The sequence below is a fragment of the Pinus tabuliformis genome, chromosome 2_2 (assembly GCF_031772625.1).
Source record: "Pinus tabuliformis cultivar Carrire ecotype Pingquan chromosome 2_2, CPIR1, whole genome shotgun sequence".
Taxonomy (NCBI): Eukaryota; Viridiplantae; Streptophyta; class Pinopsida; order Pinales; family Pinaceae; genus Pinus; species Pinus tabuliformis.
In genome coordinates this window covers 793389940-793396874 of record NC_142300.1, presented here as the reverse complement: position 1 = coordinate 793396874, position 6935 = coordinate 793389940, and positions in this window count along the sequence as shown.

Sequence of the window (6935 nt, the reverse complement as noted above, 5' to 3'; positions counted from 1 at the left end):
TGCTGGACTTTTTATTACCCCTTGGTTTCCTGATTTTGATGCTAACACCATGGTGGTATCAAGGATGCCAGTATGGGTGAGGATGCATAATCTTCCATTACATTTTTCGCATTCAAAGGTTCTAATAACAATTGGAAATACCTTGGGGAGAATGTTAAAGATAGACGCAGAGAGACACATAAAAGGAGTATTTACTTTTGCCAGAATATGTGTCGAGGTAGATCTTAGCCGAGGACTACCTGAGAGCATCATTTTAAACTTCAATAATACACAGTGGAAACAACCTTTGGACTATGAGAATACAGCTTTCAGATGCGGGGATGTCAACAAACAGGTCACTTGTACAATGCATGCCCAAGCCTCAACAAGAGCAAGCAACAACAAAGGAAGCCGAAAGGATGGCAGAATATAGATGTTGCATGTAAGAAGGCAACTACAGCAAAGAAAGAAGAACAAAATACAACAAAGGATAAAAATCAGGACAATAAGGACAAGGAGATTAATGAGGAAAAGGAACAAGAGATCCAGCTGGAAATAAGCGGTAACAAACGAAGCCACAGTCCTAAAGGATCGGATTCAGATTAGGAGCAGCCAATGAGTACGATGGAAAACCAGCTAGCCGTTATTGACTCCCCTCCCAACATGGATGGTTGGCGAAAAGTGGAGAAGAAGAAGGGCAGGAAGACTTAGACCAGCTGGGTTTCCTTTTTTGCTGCTTTCCAGAAAAGCGGAGCAACACATTCTTTTTTCTGTTTTTAGGCAGTGCTATACATTGCAAGCTGTATGATCATTTTTCGCACAACCAAATTGAATGCTTATGCATATGCTTGTAACTTTTTATCTTAATAAAAAGTTCGCTTTTTTCTTTGGAAAAAAAAAGGAGGTTGCCCCCTCGAAGAGGCTAAATTCTAAGGCGTTTATCTCTCTTTTCTATCTTTTTGTGAGTTGGTTTCATAACAACTGAAGTGTGGTTTAATTATTATATGATTTTATATTATTATATTATTTTTTGTTTTTATATTATTATATGATTTTTTATTTTAATTATTTTTTTGGGTCAATTTTATTTAGGTTTATAGATTTTCTAGAATATTAAGATTGAGTTGTGTAATGTGTAAAATTTTAATACTTAAAATGTTAAATTTATTTGTACATTCAAAAACACATTTTAAATAGTACATTTTTTTAAATCTTATTCAAAATTATCATCATGAGATCCTCGATGGGGGTGGTCACTCAGCACACCACATGGCAACAGGGCAGCGTACAGAACCCGCTTGGCCTTCACGCGCCCCTTCAATGTGCCATAATGAGCAAGGATGGCATTAAGTGCCCGCAGGCAGGCGACTCTCTCACTTGCGATGACAATATATTAGGAATTTGGTCAATGTGGTGTTTTGGGTGATGAAGTGGGAGGTTGCAGAGGGAATTGGGTTTATGCTTTGGATTGCCCTATCGAGATCATGGCAGTGGGAAAGCGAGGACTGCGGGGGATGGGATAATCTGGAACGAGGGGAAGTCTTGGCCAAGGATTGCCCGTGGGATCTTGGCACGTCGGAGGTGACAAAGGCTTCGAGCCCTACTGTAACGCCTTGCGGCTTGCGAGTCGCCCGGGCGCGCCCACTCGCCAAACGAAGTGATGAAACGTGCGCGCTAGAGGCGACCGAGGGCAAGACAAATGATTGTTGACAAGTTGGTTGCCTCGTTATATATACACGGGCGAGTTGGTAACTTGCACCGTGGGCTGACTGGGCAAAGTTAGCAAATGGGCGAGACGAGGTGGGGCGGTCCTGTGCCATGGGCGGGCCGACCTGCACTTCAGGCAGGATTTGCAAACGGACGCGCTGGTTGGATGGATGAATGGAGGGTCGACCGCGTGGCACGACCTTCGTTGGCCATTGTATAAGTATGAAGGCGAGTCATGGCAAATTACACACATTCAGACATCGATCTCACATCGAAGAAGAGGTACGAAGGTGGAAGAGAGCCGCAGCAAGAGCATATGTCTATGAGCTCGCTCACCGGGTAGCTCTACACGGAGATAGGCACGAGTCTTGGTGACGGGTTGTAATGCGGGTGGAGGGTGCACAAAGGCGCCCATCTGCCGTTCGAAGGAAAACTTTGGAACGAGTTCGGTTGTAGTTTGGGTGGAGAGTCGTGCACGGGCGCGCCCGCCCAACTCGAGCAAGGAAACTCGTGTGGGTTGAAACAGTAGTGCGGGTGAGACCACCGTGCAAGGCGTGCATGAGGTGGGTGCCCGACACGGGTATAATGCCGGTGGAGCTTTGCTCCCGGTCACTTGTACATTTTCACATATATAATAAAAGATTCTTATTTGCATATGAATGGTGTTCCTTCTACTGTTTTATGATGTTTATGAAGATGTTATAATGTTAATGGATTCTGCACATTAATATTGTTAATGAATGAAGATGAATGTTAGGCATAGTTCGCAAAGTAACTTAACAATGGAACATGTTAACTACTTAGGCGGTGCCACACGATTGCCAATTAACAAAAAAAGAATTGGGGGCGTGACAAATGGTATCAGAGCTACTTGCAAAGAACATACATGTATGCATGGAAAATTTATGGGGAAATCGTGGATTAACAGTCTGGGTTTCATGGACTTGAAGGTTCATGGCAAGACCATTCAAGCTCTAGTGGACACAGGGGCCACTCATAACTTCATGACGACATGGTTGGCAAAAGAGGTTGGACTAATGATCTTCCCATCGAATGTGGAAGTCAAGGCGGTGAACTCTAGAGCTAAAGTGGCGGGTTTGGCACACGAAGTGCCTATGCAGATAAAAGACTGGGAGGGTCAGTTGGACTTCACTGTGATGGAGATGAACGGCTTTGATATGATATTGGGGCAAGATTTCTTGAAGGGCAACAAGACAATTGTTTTCCCCTTCTGTGATGAGGTGGTGTTGGTTGGACAGTCACAAACTTGGACTTTGCCCACTCATAGGCAAAGGCGGGAAGTCAAGGTGCAGCATGTTTCTGCATTGAGTTTGGAGAAGGCTATGAAGGAGTCAGATATGGATACATATGCAGTGATGTTCAAGGGAGTCGAAGGTGATGGAGTAGGGACGCCTGTTCCAGCGAGATTTCTGAGGTACTAATCAAATATGCAGATTTGATGCCTGATGAGCTACCAAAGAAGCTTCCACCAAGGCATGCAGTGGACCATAGCATTGAGCTTGAGCCAGGGAAGCAACCTCCAACTAAGGCACCTTATCAGTTGTTAGGACCCAAGTTGGAGGAGTTGAAATGAAAATTAAAGGAGTTAACTGATGCAAGTTTCATCAGACCTTCAAGGTCCCCCTATGGTGCTCCGGTATTGTTCCAACAGAAGAAGGATTCGAATGAGCTATGGATGTGCTGTGATTATCATGCATTGAACAAGCAGATGGTAAGGAACATGTATCCTTTGCCATTGGCTGTTGATTGCTTTGACAAGCTTGCGAAAGCCCGAGTGTTTTCCAAGCTGGACTTGAGGCATGGGTATCATCAGGTGCGGATAGCTGAAGGAGACAAGAAGAAGACTGCGATAGTAACAAGGTATGGTAGTTTTGAATTCCTTGTTATGCCATTCGGGTTGTGCAATGCTCCTGCTACGTTTTTCACTTTGATGAATGATGTTCTACGACCATACTTGGATTCGTTCGTAGTAGTATACTTGGACGATATAGTGGTGTACAGTGACAACATGGAGGATCATAAGAAGCACTTGGTAATGGTGTTTGAGGCACTGAAGGCAAATCAGTTGTACTTGAAGAAGTCTAAGTGTGTGTTCGCTCAGATCGAGATTCCGTTCCTTGGACATATAGTGCGTCAAGGGTATGAGGACTAGGTTGAACCGAAGAATGTCCATGAGATGAGGGTGTTTTTGGGCATGACCAACTGCCAACGAAAATTTGTAGAGGGGTACTCCAAGGTAACATCATCACTGAAAAACCTATTGAAGAAAGACAAGAGATGCAGTTGGACGGATAAATGTCAGGTGGAATATGATGATTTGAAGAGGAGGATGATTACAACACCGATACTGAAGTTTCCGGACTTCGAGCGACTATTTGAGGTACACACAAATTCTTCAGATTTTGCCATAGGAGGGGTTATTATGCAAGATGGGCATCCAGTGGCGTATGAGAGTCGGAAGTTGCAGGATAGAGAACGGAGGTATCTGGTCCATGAGAAGGAGATGACTGCAATCATTCACTGTTTACATGTGTGGAGGCATTACCTGATTGGGAAGCCGTTTGTTGTAAAGACAGACAACGTTATAGCAAGTTATTTTGCATCACAACCGAAGCTTTCTGCGAAGCAAGCTCGTTGGTAGGACTTCTTGGCAGAGTTCGACATGACTATCGAGTATAGACCGGGAAAACACAATGCGGTAGCAGATGCCCTTAGCAGGAAGGGACAACTTGCAGCATTGGAAGGAGAAGACCGGGCAGCTAGGAGTAGGAGCCAGATTCAGATGTCAGAAGAGATGCAAAATAAGCTTAAGGAAAGTGTTGAGACCGATACTCAGGCGTAGAATATAGTGAAGCAAATAAAGGAAAGGAAGACACGGAAGTTCTTTCTATGAGATGGATTCTTGTTCTCTGGAAACCGACTCTATGTTCCAAAGTCATCTGGGCTTAGGAGGCACCTTTTGAAGGAATGCCACGACCACCGAGGGCAGCGTGGTTCTTTGGCATTGTTGGAGAGAGGATTCTTTTGGGAGAAGATGCGGGAGGATGTAGAGGAGTATGTACATACGTGCATCATTTATCAGCACGACAAATCAGATAATCAAAGGCAAGGAGGTCTGTTGCAGCCTTTACCGATTCTTGAGAGACCATGGATGAGTGTCTCGGTGGACTTCATCACTTAGTTGCCACAGGTTCAGGGGTATAATGGGATAATGGTCATGGTTGATCATTTTTCCAAGTATGTTGTCTTTGTTCCAACAAAGATGCCTTGTGGAGGTGAGCGGACTGCGGAGTTGTTCTTCAAGAACATAGTGAAGTATTGGGGGATGCCATTAAGCATTGTGTCGGATCGAGATCCGCGTTTTACAGGCATATTTTGGACTACATTGTTCAAGTTAGTCAGGACAGAGTTGTTGATGAGTTCGAGTTACCATCCGTAGATAGATGGACAGACCCAGAGGATCAATGCATTGCTATAGGATTACTTGAGACATTATGTGACGACTGATCAGAAGAATTGGCTTGAACTCTTGGATGTTGCTCAGTTTAGCTACAACATTAAAAAGAGTTCTACGACGGGGTATAGTCCATTTGAGTTGGTGAATGGACAGATGCCAATCACACTGCATATCTTAGTGACAGGAGGTTTTTTGAGAAGTCCTCATGCGAAGAAGTTCATGAAGGCTTGGGATGAGACCTTGGAGCTGGCACGGTTGCGCTTGCACGAAGTTGCAAGGAGAATGAAGAAATGGGCAGATAATGGAAGACGGAATGTACACTTCAGTGTGGGAAATATGGTGTTTCTCAGGATTACCAAAGAGCAGTTTCAGCCACCTAAGGGGACTGCGAGTAAACTGACACGGAAGTATGAGGGAACATTCCAAGTGAAGAAGAGAGTGGGGGAAGTTGCTTATGAGTTGGAGCTTCCACACCATATGCACATGAAGCATCCGATTTATTACATGAGTCAGTTGAAGAGATGAAGATTTGATGCTGATCATCCAGAGAGAGCTGAACCACCGAGAGGACCAGCCGGGATTGTGGACAAGCCAGATCTAGAGTTGGAGAAGATTCTGAGCTTCAGAAATACAAGGATTGGTTGCCACATGAAACAGGAATTTCTTGTCAGATGGAAGAATGCACTGGAGGAGGAAAGTTGGGAAACAGAGGACTCACTTTGGAGATAGAAGAAGAAGATTGAGAAGTAAGATAGGAAGCTGCTGAGGAGATCAGGGTTGTTGAGGGCGACAATGATTTTGGGTGGGGGAGGATGTAATGCCCTACGGCTTGCGAGTCGCCCGGGCGCACCCACCCGCCAAACGAAGTGATGAAACACGCGAGCTAGAGGCAACCGAGGGCAAGACAAATGATTGTGGACGAGTTGGTTGCCTTGTTATATATACACAGGCGATCTGGTAACTTGCACCATGGGCCGATCGGGCAAAGTTAGCAAATGGGTGAGAGGAGGTGGGGCTGTCCTGTGCCATGGGCAGGCCAACCTACACTTCGCGCAGGTTTTGCAAACGGACGCGCTGGTTGGATGGATGAATGGAGGGTCGGCCGGTTGGCACGACCTTCATTGGCCACCATATAAGTTTGGAGGCGAGTCATGGCAAATGACACACATTTGGACATCGATCTCACATCGAAGAAGAGGTGCGAAGGTGGAAGAGAGCCGCAGCAAGAGCGCAAGTCTATGCGCCTGCTCGCTGGGCAGCTCTACACAGAGATAGGCATGAGTCTTGGTGACGGGTCCTAGTGCGAGTGGAGGGCGCACGAAGGTGCCCATCCGCCGTTTGAAGGCAAACTTTAGAATGAGTTCGGTTGTATTTTGGGTGGAGGGTCGTGCACGGGCACGCCTGCCCAACTCGAGCAAGGAAACTTGTGTGGGTTGAAATGGTAGTGCGGGTGAGGTCACCATGCAATGCGTGCATGAGGTGGGCGCCCGACACGGGTATAACACTGGTGGAGCTTCTCTCCCGGTCACTTGTACATTTTCACATATATAGTAAAATATTCTATTTTGCATATGAATGGTGTTGCTTCTGTTGTTTTATGATGTTTATGAAGATGTTATAATGTTAATGGATTCCATACATTAATATTGTTAATGAATGAAGACGAATGTTAGGCGTAGTTCGCAAAGTAACTTAACAATGGAACATGTTAACTACTTAGGCGGTGCCGCACGGTTGCCAATTAACAAAAAAAGAATTGGGGGCGTGACAC